Consider the following 14,227-nt stretch of genomic DNA (forward strand, 5'->3'; position numbering starts at 1 on the left):
AAAAAAAAAAAAAAGAAAAAAAAAAGGAATGAAAAACTGTTACATGCTACAACATGAATTAATTTTGAAAATATTATGCTAAGTGAAAAAAGCAGACACGGTCACATATTATATGATTCTACTTATATTAAATGCCTAGAAGAAGCAAATCCATAGAGACAGAAAGTAGAGTAGAAATTGTCAATGGATGGGGGAACTGGAACTAACTGATATTAAATATGAGGTTTCTTTTGCGGGTGATGGAAACGATCTGGAATTTGCCAGTAGTGGTGGTTTGCAACACAGTGAATGTACTAAAACCACTGAAATATACACTTCAAAATGGTGAATGTTTGTGTTATATAATACATATCTCAATTTTTATCCAATTTTCTAAAGCATGAGGTGTATTTATTAATGAAAAAGATCATATTTTCAAATAAAAAAGCAAATTAAAAACAGTATATACAATATGAATCTATTTCAGTTATGTTTTTGTAGTTATGTAAGTATACATTGACTAGAAACAGATAACAGTACTACTGCTTAGCCTTGAACAACATGGGTTTGAACTGCACAGGTTCACTCATGTGAGGATTTTTTTTTAACCAAACACAGATGGAAAATATAGCACTCGTGAGATGAGAAACCCATGTAGACAGAGGGCCAATTTTTCATACACATGGCAGGACCTGAATATGTATGCATGGATTTAGGCATACACAAGGGTCATGGAACCAATCCTCTCTATACCAATAGACTACTGTATATATTATACTACTAACAAGCTTGATCGCCATGAAGCAGGATAACCAGAAAATTATGCGTTTTATTATCATTTGAATTTTTTTTCAAAGAACACATATTACTTCCCAAAACAGACATGATGCAATAAAAATACTACCATTTGCAAAGAAAAGTACATTACTATGACAAAAATACATAGAAGAGGGTAAAACAGGAGACAATACAAGCAAAGATAATAAACCTGGGTTCCATAAATCTCAGGAAACTTGTGAATTTATATAGAAAAAAATTACATCGCCATTTTCACTAATCTCTAAAATTTTCATACAAACCTAAATAATCTACCATAATAGTATTAGCAGTACCTGTGATTTTTGTCATTAACAGAAGTACATTTTCATTTCATATTATAGTTGTTACAGAAATCTCAAAATATCTGTATGTACCAGTACTCCAAAATTATGGTAGTTATTAGACTCACTGCAAGATGTTACTTAACAGTATTAATAGAGAAGCATATATATTACTATATCATATTTTGGCATTTCAATATAACAAGTTCCTTTTAAGTCCTATTTACTTTATTTCACTCATTTAAAATTGTTATTCTACAATGGATTCACTGCCTTCTCCAGACTGAAAAAAGGTCCACAGCACCAAAGATTAAGAATCCATGAATTAGTGGCAGGAAGGGAAACCAATCATGAGGATATTCTAATAATTCAAGCATAAAGTAAGCAGAGCCCAAATTCACGCAACAATAGAAATCACTTCAACAGAATTCACAGCAATCTATTTAACACAAAATACACAATTTTCTTCCTTGACCTGCCTCTTCAGTTTTTCTTCTTCATCTCTGACTTCCTCATAGTCATTCATTAAGTAGATCTATTTCTTATCACTTTATATTTTAACTTTTTTTAAAAAGGCCTCCTTCTTTCCAGTCCCATCTCCTCAGCTGATTGTGAATACCTCAATTAGATTAATCTTTTTAAAAAATTAACTTCAGGTCGGGCACAGTGGCTCACGCCTATAATCCCAGCACTTTGGGAGGCCAAGGCAGGCGGATCAACTGAGGTCTGGAGTTCGAGATCAGCCTGACCAACATGGATAATCCCCATCTCTACTAAAAACACAAAATTAGCCGGGCATGGTGGTGCACGCCTGTAATCCCAGGTACTTGGAAGGCTGAGGCAGGAGAATCACTTGAACCCGGAAGGCGGAGGTTGCATGCCATTGCACTCCAGCCTAGGCAACAAGAGCAAAACTCTGTCTCAAAAAAAAAAAAAAATTAATTTCAAACTGCCACCAACCTGCTCAAAATCATTCCATGGCTCCCAATGTCCTTAACAGTAGTACTGATAATTATGATATTCTAGAGCTACATCTTGCAGTATCTATTAATCAAAACAATTGCATAGGTAATGAATGTTCTACAAAATATCTAAAACAGTATTACAACATACAATTTGTGCATTAAGAGAACCCAGGTTATGGATTTTAAAACCACCTGCACTCTAGAGTTGAAATCTTTGTATCAATGACTCCAGAACAAAATTAAAATTCCTTACCAAGATATTCAAGCCCCTCCATGATCATGCTCCAATTTGCCTTATTAACCTCATGTTCCCACTCAAGCCCTAGAAGTTAACCAGAAATTTACTTACTTTCCCACTCACCACCACCCTTGAACCTGGACTCATTTTTCTGGAACTATAGATCTGTTGATATGATTTCCACGTCTGTAATGCCATTTAATTACTCATTCATTTAATAAACATTTTCCAATTCCCTACTATATGCCAAACTCTGTATTAAGCTCTACTATGTATCAAACACTTGAACTACAAAGGTGAGGCATATATCATCTGTGCCCTTAAAAAATCTCACAATCTTTTGTATTTTTAGTAGAGACAGGATTTCACCATGTTGGCCAGGATGGTCTCCATTTCCTGACCTGGTGATCCACCTACCTCGGTTAAGTGGGCGTGGTGGTGCATGCCTGCAATCCCAGCTACTCGGGAGGCTGAGGCAAAAGAATTGCTTGAACCAGGGAGTCAGAGGTTGCAGTGAGCTGAGATCACGCCACTGCACTCCAGCATGGCGACACAGCAAGACTCCATCTCAAAAAAAAAAAAAAAAAAAATCCTACAATCTAAGGCTACAGGGGGAGGATCTGTTGAGCTCAGGAATGCAAGGCTAGCCTGGGCAACATAGCAAGATCTCCATCTCTTAAAAAAAAAAACTCACAGTCTAATGCAAAACAGAGACATAAACCCACGTCAAACACAAGGCAATATAGTAAGTGTTATCAATGAAGAATGCACAGAATGCTAGAGGAGCATAGAAAAAGTTCATAAAGCAGGAATGGAAGTACCAAGTAAGGTTTCCCAGAGTAGAGAGTACCAGAGGTAGATTATTAAAGAAATCAACGAGGTGATAAAGTTTATAAGGTATTGTAGGCATATATAAAGCACAGACCAGGCTGTAAGTCACTCACTACAGCTAGGCTAGGGAATATGTGAGAGAGAGGAGTAACAAATACAAAAACTAGAAAAGTAAGCAAAGACAAGATCATCATGGCCCTTACATATAATGCTAAGAAATTTGCATCTTATTTAAAAGTAACAGGAAGCAGCAAGATATCCTAGAAAGTACACAAGTTTAGGTATTCCAATGGCCTCAATCTATCACTTACTTGACCTTTGTCAAATCTGCCTCTCTAAACTTCAGTTTCCTCAACTGTAAAGTAGAAATTAATAATATCAACTTTACCAGAATTGTTACAAGAAGAAATGAGTTCACGTAAATCTCCTTGCATAGGGGTCAGTCAACAAACTGCATCCAGACTGATTTGGCAGCCAAGAATGGCTTTTACATTCTTAAAGGATTGTGAAAAAAGAATTACAACAACAAAATTAAAGGATTGTTAAAAAACAAAAAATTATAGCAAAAAAGAATATGCAACAGAGATCTTACATGACCCAAAAAGCCAAAATATTTACATCTGTCCCTTCACAGAAAAAAGCTTGCTAGGCCTGGTGTGGTGGCTCATGTCTGTAATCCCAAAACTTTGGGAGGCTGAGGCGGGATCATTTGAGGTCAGGAGTTCGAGACCAGCCTGGCCAACATGGTGAAATCCCATCTCCACCAAAAATACAAAAATTAGGTGGGTTTGGTGGTGTGAGCCTGTAACCCCAGCTACTCGGGAGGCTGAGGCAGGAGAATTGCTTGAACCTGGGAGGCAGAGGTTGCAGTGAGCTGAGATCATGCCACTGCACCCCAGCCTAGGTGAGAGTGGGACTCTGCCATTTAAAAAAAAAAAAAAAAGGAAGGAAAGAGAAGAGAAAAGAGAAAAGAAGAGAAGCTTGTTGTCTCCTATCCTAGCCCCGTAGTAGGTAACCAGAAAACAGTAACTACTATTAGTAAAGGATTATAAGTAGAGAATTTAAGCAATGTGGGATGAATTTTACAAGGATTTCCCTGGTGACAATGTATATAAAGGAAAAGATGTTAAATGAGATATAATGGAAGTTGTAGACTAGCAAGGAAAATACTGCAGTAGTCTATTAATTTTTTCTTTGCCTTTCTTCTCATCATAAAGGCAAGAGCAACATTTATCTCCTCTCTTACTTATCCCTGTAGTTTAAAATCCATATGTACTCTGTATGTCACAGCACTTAATATTAGTCACTTAGCATATTCTGCCTTCACTTGTTTACTAGATCCAGACTTAAACGTCCTATAAGTGTAAGCATTATACTATAAGAGTGTTTTAAATTCAAATAGATCTGGTTGTAATCTTGGGCATGTTAATTAACTTCTTTCCTAATAGGAAACAGTAATAGTGTACGTGTATCGATTTTTAGTTTGGTTTTTTACTACAGATGTGCCAGGTAGTGTCCTAAATACTTTATAGTACATCATTTAATCCTCATAAAACTCTATAAGATAAGGAATATTATCCCCCTATGACAGATGAGAAAACTGAAGCATGGAGAGGTTAAATGAGTTTCTGTAGAGCTAGAAAGTGGAGGATCCAAGGCTCACTTTCTTAACCAGCTTTAGAATGAGAATCATATTGCCTCTCTCATAGGATTTTCAAGAAGAATAATTTAGATTACACATTTAAAGGGAAGAAGGGGAGTGGCTTTTCACATTCCTTGGTACTCAGTAGTCAAATAAATATTAGTTTCATTCCCTGGTAGAAAGATTATTCTACATTTCTTTTTATTCCCCAGAACCCTGAATACAATAGTCTATAACAAATAGAAGCTTAATAAATATTAATTAACAGGTTATACTTTTGGTGATTCAAATTCTCACAGTGTTTCAGGCTACCATTCTGTATATAACTCACATTATGTTGTTCCACAAAATTATATGTAGATATTACAGAAGACTGTACTAAATATGAACCTACAGAAGTACACACCTTGTAAGTAATTTCTGGGTTTTGCTTTGTTAAATATAATAAACATTATGATCAGAAAGCAATGGATATGAGATTCCAACAAAGTCTTTGTATAGAGAGACATTAAGGTTGGGATATACTAAATTTAGTTCTATTCTTTTAGCAGTATTTGTAGCTGGTATTATATAACTCTAATTTATGTTACTCATTTAGGAAATCTATTTAAGTAATATGGGAAAGAGAAAAATAGAGTTTAAACTTTAAGATTAGAGAGGGAGGTTCTCTCTGCAAAAGATGACTATAAGGAACATAAAGTGTTTTAATCTCTATTTTGTGTCACCAATTTCAATTGTTAATAAATGAAAACAATATTTGAAAGCCCCAAATTACCAGGCATCTATTCAGTACAAATAATGAGTTACTCATAGAGCAAAACAAACTACTTATTTCTTTAAAAATAATTATAAATTTTATCTGTACCAAAATTTTAAAGCGGACTAAAAAGAATTAATGAAAATAATCCTGCTACAAAAAAAATACAAAACAAAAATTCTATTACCACTTTCCAATTTCACCTGTTAACAGGAATATTCTTAGTTAAGCTCAAAGTTAACTTCTGAGAGCTATACATGAAAGACAAAAATAAAATTTTTAAAAAATATTTATCTAATCAGAAAATGGCTGCATGGGAACACAACTAAAATTTCAAAAAGTAAACAAAGGGTAATCACCACATCAAAGGGAAACACAACTTTACCTTACTAAGCAAAGTTTCCTATGAAATTTGTTAAATTAGAAAATTATAAAGAAAACTTATAAAAACAAAGCCACTGATGCTGAAATGTTTAGGGTGGGAGAATGTCAGCAGACAGCTAGATTCAAAGTACATTAAACTAAACATAAAATTTTTTATTAACCATACCCCCAATATGGCAAATGTTTGCTTACTTTTTAAATTTTTTTAATTGGCATTTTATTGTATATATGTATGGGGTACACAGTGATGTTTCCATACATACAATGTGTAGCAATCAGATCAAGGCAATTAGCATACCCATTATCTCAAACACTTATCATTTCTTTGCATTTGGAACATTCAATATTTTCCTTCTAGCTATTTGAACCTACATAATAATATTGTTAACTATAGTCATCCTACAGTGCTACAGAACACCAGAACTTACTTTGTGCCCTTTAACAATCTCTCTCTCTAGCCCTCTTCCCCCTACCCTTCCCAGCCTCTAGAATCCTCTTTTCTACTTTTTACTTCTATGAGATCGACTTTTCTTGGCTTCCACCTAGAAGTGAGAATATGTGGTGTTTTTACCTTTCTGTTCCTGGCTTATTCCACTTAACACAGTGTCCTTTGGTTCCATCCAAGTTGCCAAGAATGACAGGATTTCATTCTTTTTGAAGATGGATTTCATTCTTTATGGCTGAAGTATTCCATTGTGTTCACTTCTTTTTAAGTCCATGGCTGGCACTTCATTTATGATTTAGTAACTCCTCTGATGCCCTCCAAACATAGCTATCAAGCTACTCAGTAAGAAATTCTCCACACGCTTTTTAGTATTTTTCAAAAGAAACGATACTTTCCACTGCTCAAAAAATCTTAATTATTCAGATCAGTAAAAGATCAAGTCATCTCCAAATGTGCATGTGTACTGATGGGAAGATGATTAAAGATCAAGAACGGGCCAGGCGCGGTGGCTCACGCCTGTAATCCCAGCACTTTGGGAGGCTGAGGCGGGCAGATCACAAGGTCAGGAGTTCGAGACCAGCCTGGCCAACATAGTGAAACCCTGTCTCTACTAAAAATACAAAAGTTAGCTGGGTGTGGTGGTGGGTGCCTGTAATCCCAGCTTCTCAGGAGACTGAGGCAGGAGAATCACTTGAACCTGGGAGGCAGAGGTTGCAGTGAGCTGAGATCAGGCCACTGCACACTCCAGCCTGGGCGACAGAGCAAGACTCTGTCTAAAAAAAAAAAAAAAAAAAGGGAAAAAAAAAACAAAAAACAAGAAAGGAATGGGGCAGAAAGGGACAGGGAAATGGAGGAAAAGCTAGCCCCTCTTCCTCCAGCAAGTTAAACATTATTATCTGCCCCTTATTACCTGACATAACATCTTTACTTTTCTAATCCACATTTCACACTTCCCTCAAAACTCAATCCTAACACTCTCTCACAAACAAACACACGCACACAAACAAACACTCAACAATCTAGTAAATGAACTTTCTCAACCTGATAAAGGCTATTCATGAAAAATGTATAGTTCACTACTTTCTGCACACTGCCTGCCTATGGGCTAACCCTTCTCCACAAGGAGCAGTTTAAAAAAAAAAATAAAAAATCACAGTTAACATCATACTTAAGAAGATGGAATGTTTTCCCCCTAAGATTGGGAGCAAGACAAGGATTTGCTACAAGTCAAGTGACTTCTCTTGATGTTTCTTTTCAATTATGTTCTGCAGGTTCTATCCAGGGCAATTAAGCAAGAAAATAAACTAAAATGCATCCATATTGGAAAAGCAGAATTGAAACATCATTTGTTTGCAGGTGACATGATATTCGTATATAGAAAATCATACGGAATCCACTTAAAAACTATTAAAACTGGCCAGGTGCATTGGCTCACACCTGTAATCCCAGCACTTTAGGAGGCCGAGGCTGGTGGATCACGAGGTCAGCAGTTCAAGACCAGCCTGGCCAAGACAGTGAAACCCCATCTCTACTAAAAATACAAAAATTAGCCAGGCATGGTGGTGGGCGCCTGTAATCCTAGCTGCTTGGGAGGCTGAGGCAGGAGAATCACTTGAACCCGGGAGGCAGAGGTTGTAGTGAGCCAAGAACATGCCATTGCACTCCAGCCTGGGTGACAGAGTGAGACTCCGTCTCAAAAAAAAAAAAAAAAAAAAAAACTATTGGAACAAAGAAATTCAGCAAGGTTGCAGGATATGAGATCAACAAACATAAATCAAGTGTATTTTTACACACTTGCCATGCAAAAAATCCCCCAATTTTTTTAATTCCATTTACAATATCTGGAAGAATAAAACATTTGGGAAGAAATGCAGTGACAGAAGTATGAAACTTATATTCTGAAAACTATGAAACACTGTTGACAAAGAAGATCTAAATAAATAGAAAAACATCCCATGTTCATGGACAGGAAGCCCTAACATTGAGATGGCAGTGGTCCCAAAATTGATGCACAGATTTAACACAATCCCCATCAAAATTCCAGCTGACTTCTTTGCAGAAACTGACAAGCTGATCCTATAATTGATATGGAAATACAAGAGGTTCAAATAGCCAAAACAATCTTGAAAAAGAAAAAAAGGAAAAAGTTTGAGAGGTTTGAGGACTCAGACCTCTCAATTACAAAGCTACAGTAGTCAAGACCATATTAGTGTAAGGATAAACATATAAATCAATGAAATAGAATTAAAAGTCCAGAAATAAACTCTCACACAGTTAATTTTGGACAGGGGTGATGACACAATTCAATGGAGAAAGAATAATGTTTTCAATAAATGGTACTGGGGCAACTGAGTATCCACATGCAAAGAAATATTAGACCTCTATAACAGATCATGTACAGAAATTAACTCAAAATGGATCAAAGATCTAAATGTAAGAGTTAAGACTATAAAACTCTCAGGACAAAACACAGAAGTAAATCTCTGTGGCCTTAGATTAGGCAATGACTTCTTAGATATGACACGAAAAGCTCAGCAAAATAACAACAATAATTTCACTTCATCAAGCTGAAAACGTTTGTGCCTCAAATGACACTATCAGGAAAATGAAAATGGAGGAAAATACTTGCAAATCATATATAAGGGACACATCTAGAGTATATAAAAGACTCTTACAACTCAGTAATTTAGAAAAAAAAACTCGTTATAAAAATGGGCAAAGAATTTGGGTCTTTTCACACACTTCTCTCCAAAGAGGATATACAAACGGCCAATAGCACATAAAAAGCATCATTAGCCATCAGGGAAATGCAAATCAAAACCAGGATCAAATCACACCCGATAGGAGAGCTATGATGAAAAAAGGAGATAATAACAATTGTTGGCACAAAGTGGATAAATTAGAGCTCTCATACACTGCTGGTGGAAATGTAAAATACTACGACTGCTTTGGAAAACTGTCTACAAGTTCCTCCAAAGTTTAAACACAAAGTGGTATATGTTTCAGCAATTCCACTCTCAGGTACATATCCAAAAGAATTCAAAACATACATACATACTAAGAACTTGTACATGAATGCTCACAGAGGCATGATTTATAATAGCCAAAAAGTGAATGTCCATCAGCTCATGAATAGATAAATGTGGTGTATTCTTACGCTGACATACTATTCACCTACTACAAGAATAAAGTACTTGCTATGATACGGATCAACCATGAAAACATGGTAAGTGAAAGATGCTTATCATAGAAGACCATATGTTAAGATTGCATTTGTACAAAGTGTCCAAAAACTGACCAAATCTACAGAGAAAGGAAGCAGTAATTGCCCAGAACTAGGGGCATAAGAGAATGAACGGTGACTCTTGAAAGATACAGGATTTATATTTTAGGTAATGAAAATGTTCTAGAAGTAACTATAGTGATGGTTGCACAATTGTGAATACACTAAAAACTGTTGAGTTGTACACTTTAAATGCATTACTTCTAAGCTATCCAAATTATACCTCATAAAAGGTGCCCAAAAGAAAGCAAGTGTTTAAGTAATTCCTGACCCAACTGACATTCCATTTTATGTCTCAGAATGTCTATAGTTTATATCACATTGACTTGTACTAGTTCGTTTGTTTTGAAATAACTAAATTATATGCTTTATCTCCCTTACTCACAAACTATAAGCCTTGCAAGAGTCTCTTCTACATCTTTCATACTTCTCTTTAGAACTGGGTACAATAATGGGTACAGAGTGGGTCCTCAGATTAGGTTTTCAATTTTCAAGATGCAAGATATTAGAGAAGTATTTACCATGGAGAAGTTAACCAGACTACTCCAAAATCTTCCTTTTGGGAAATGAAGAGATTACATATATCTCCCCAAAGATCCCTAACCAAACTGTTAGAACAAAAAATAAGTAAAGGTGACATAGAACTGAGGTTTCACATTATAATAACCCTGGGCAATGATAGAATAAATTGTGATTCAATCAAAATTAAAGTTGTTCAGTGATAAAATACCATTTACTGTATTGGAGACCCAGTGTCAGTGCAGTTAGTAAAAGAAAGTTGTAGTATTTTCATCATGAAGCATGAGCACAAATTAACAATTAAGCCTCTTTTGTTTACTTGATGAATTTATTGTTCTTTCTGGGTTAAGGCTCATATGTATTAACTTTAATAACTTTAGAATTATAAAAACTGCAGCAACAAACAAGAGAATATGGTAAGGTCCACCTAAATGAGATTTCCCTCAAAGTAAAAGTAATAATCATCATCTATCCCAATAACAGAGGAAGAAAATTCAAAAAATGTGTTTTCTATGAAACTATACCCAGAAACTGAAATTCAGAGTTTTGTCCTATTGATCTGAACTGATTTCAAAATACAAAGAGAAATAACTCAAATTGACAGAACTCATTAAAGCACAATGACAATCAATAACTGGATAGTACAGGAGAGACCCACTAAAGGTTACAGGATCCAACTGTAATGCTCTCTGAAAAATGTGTATCTTTAAATAGCTACAGAAACTCACTTGTCATTTAAGCCCCTCAATGATGAGAGCTTCACCCTCCCACTCCTGTGACTCTTCTCTCCTTTCTCCTCTCCCCACCACTCTCCACTCCACACAATGTTACTCTTATAAGATGGAAAGCAATTCTTAACTATTATAATTCACCTTTTGGATGTAATTTCATAAATATATGCTAACATCTACAATAACACCATGAAATGCCCCTTGTAGCAGAGATGGCCAAGCTTTCCACCAGCCAGGGACATTTCCCACTCCCCTTGCATTCAAATAAGACTCTGTGACAAATCTTGCTAATAAAATTTGGAGGAATGTTTGTCATTTAAGTCTGGAGTTTCTTAAGAAATGGTCTTCAGGTAATAAGGAGGACTCCAAGGCCCTAAGAAATGGTGGAGTCACAAGATGTAAGTTGTATGAGTTCCTAAACTACAACATAGAGGAAAGCCACAAGAAATCTGCTAACCAGGAGCACCTGCACTGGAACTGTCATGAAAGCAAGTAAACTGTCATGAAAGCAAGTAAACTGTCATGAAAGCAAGTAAACATCTGCACTGAACTGTCATGAAAGCAAGTAAACTTCTCTGAAATTTTGGAATGTATTTATTACTCTAATTAGCATTACCCAAAGTAATACACACAGAAATTCCTAAGTACTCCAATTCTCCCTAATTAAAGACATTAATAACAGATATTTTGGAAAGATTGCTTAAAAACCTATTTAAGTAACATTAAATTTTAAAATCTAAACAAGTTTCCACCTTGATTTTGCTGTAACATAATTCCCTTAGTTTAAACAGCCTTAGTACTTCCACTTCATATCCAAATATCTTTACAGTTCAATATCATCTGTTTTCATGATTACTACAGAGAAACGTTCTCACCAATTCTTCCAATTTAAAAAAAAATTATGAAGTCTTTGAAAATAATTAATAAAGTCCAATGAAAATTACTTTATCAAATACTAATAAGAGCAAATTCATTTCTATTTCATTGTTTCTAAGGTATTAAAAAGTATCATTTATAGTTTTAAGGTAAGAATTATTCTTTTAAATATAACCATATGGCAGAATATTCTGTTCAATGTAAATACACACTCCACACACACTTTAAGAAAATCATATTTTGCATTCTAATAGTTGCCCCTAGTTATTTATAAAAATTCAAGCCCCTCAATGATGAGAGCTTCCCCCCCATCCTGTGACTCTTATCTTCACAGAAATTTTTATATTAAAAAAATGCATAAAAGTTATACTGAATGTGTTGAAATTTTAGTTTGAATCTTAGAAAATAAGATTTTTTACAGCTTATCATTTATTGATACAAATAAATTACGTAAGTCCTACTGGGAAACCTGGCATTTGTAAATACGGCCATGACAAATTTAAACCAAACTCCCACATTCTCTTTGTTCTGTCTTTACCCAAAACAAAAAAAAAAATCAATATATTAACTTTTCTGTTATCTTTACCTTAAATTTCATACCTTTCCATGATATTATTTTTTCCACACAGCACAGTTAAAACTTAAGAACACATTTCCTACTCCAGAAAAAATAATAAAAATGGAAAGTTACTGAAAGTTAAGTTGACAGAGGATTTTACCTTACGTTCAGAGAAATATTCTAAGAGGTTTTGTTTATCAAAATCAGTCAACATGAGCTAGCATTTTTTGCAGTATTTAAACTTTGGGGATCTATATAAATTTTGGTTCCTTGATCCTTTTTAATATTTAACTGTATTGAAACATATATGTGCTATATAGAGGTTGCAAATTTTTTTCCAGGGCTACAAAACAAAAATCATAAAGAATAATGAAACTGAGAGAGAGTCTATTTGAAAATATGAAAAAAATATTAAGTATAACTATTTTTATAAATGACTAGGCTATTTTAATGACCATTTTTATTATTAGAAAAATGACTTCTCATACACATTAAAGTCGTTTATATATATATACCTTTTGTACACTGAAGGGCTCTGAAATATTCCATTGTCTTTTTTATGTTATAGTTACATAATATTGCTCTAAATAATTAATCATATTTGTGCTTGCAAAGGCTCAATGCCCATAGTCAGGGCTGCAGGAGGCAGAACTAAAATTTAACTAAGCATCTACTATATGCCAAACATATGTTTTCTCATTCTATTCTCAAAACGACCTTACTATAAAGGTATTAGCTCTCTGTGACTGATAAAACTCTGGTTTATAGATACTAGATATGTTGCCTAAGGTCAAACAGCTAAGAAAAATCACACAGCTGGGATGCTAACTGGGAAGTCTGTAAAACAAGTCATTTTCCCACTAACTGCATATGTTAAATTATTTTTCCAGTAGTGGTAATAGAGAACAGCTCTTCGCCCCTCCTTCTCTTCCCTCCACTTCCCCGTGAACAACATACACTATTTCTTTGTGAGACCAGGTGCAAAGAGCAATCTCTGGCCGTGACACAAGAGTACGACCTACAAGGATCGAATCTGCATTATGATTTTATCCATAGTAGGGTTCTAGCTAAATGATCCACTTACATACAAATGTAATAAGGCTGGAGTAGAAAAGCACATTAGCAAATAATTATCCAAATGCCATTTGTATTTGGTTCTGAAATGTACTGTACACCTACTGGCAGCAGGTTTATCTTTACAATTGAGTTTTGCTTAGACTATTCTCAGAATAGCTTTCCAGCAGCACATGCTGAGTAGACAACAGAGGCTGCTTCATCTAGTTTTTGGAAACTGAGGAAAAGGTGTTTGTTGAGCCTATCTTGATTGACAAGATAACTAGAGGCAATATGGTAAAATGTAACACTGTGCTTCCAATGTGTACAAACGGCTCAGCTAAACTCCCTGAACACAATCCACCTAAACAGTGTAAGCTCAATAGCCGGCCGAGTTAAGGAGGATGACAGCTCCAGTAACTTCCTCTTCCTCACCCAGCTCCTCAGCTCGGCGGCGCGTACACGCCTCTCCCCCTAGGAGGCAGGATAAAACAATTTCAAATGCACAAAATCCATCCAATCCCACCACTACCACCGGCCAGGGAAACCAGTTTCCCTTTCTTCCTCAGCCCTTCCAAGAAAATGTTTGTCTAATTAAAAAAAAAAAAAAAAATCTTACCAACGGCAAAGTATTTGCAACAAAAATCCAAAATATTTACTCAGTCCCTCCACACAGCCTTAGGGGAGGGATGAAAAGAAGGGAACACGACACCGCGGATTCCCAACTGTTCTGATTCACTTTCCCTGGGGTCCCACAGCCGGCCGGGCGAAGGCTTGCAGTTGGAACGCCAAAATAAGCCTTCGCCTCTCAGGAGACGCGCAGGCGGCCACGGCGACGGCAATCGGCGAGTCCCGCCTCCGACCC

The 14,227-nt window shown here is 35.6% G+C and overlaps 1 protein-coding gene across 1 annotated transcript in view; it reads right to left on the reverse strand.

Moving 5' to 3' along the window:
- CNOT6L (CCR4-NOT transcription complex, subunit 6-like) overlaps positions 1-14,227 on the reverse strand; it is a 101,772-nt gene that overhangs the window by 86,847 nt on the left and 698 nt on the right. The window lies entirely within an intron of this gene.

Source organism: Colobus angolensis, unplaced genomic scaffold (assembly GCF_000951035.1).
Source record: "Colobus angolensis palliatus isolate OR3802 unplaced genomic scaffold, Cang.pa_1.0 Scaffold70, whole genome shotgun sequence".
NCBI lineage: Eukaryota > Metazoa > Chordata > Mammalia > Primates > Cercopithecidae > Colobus > Colobus angolensis.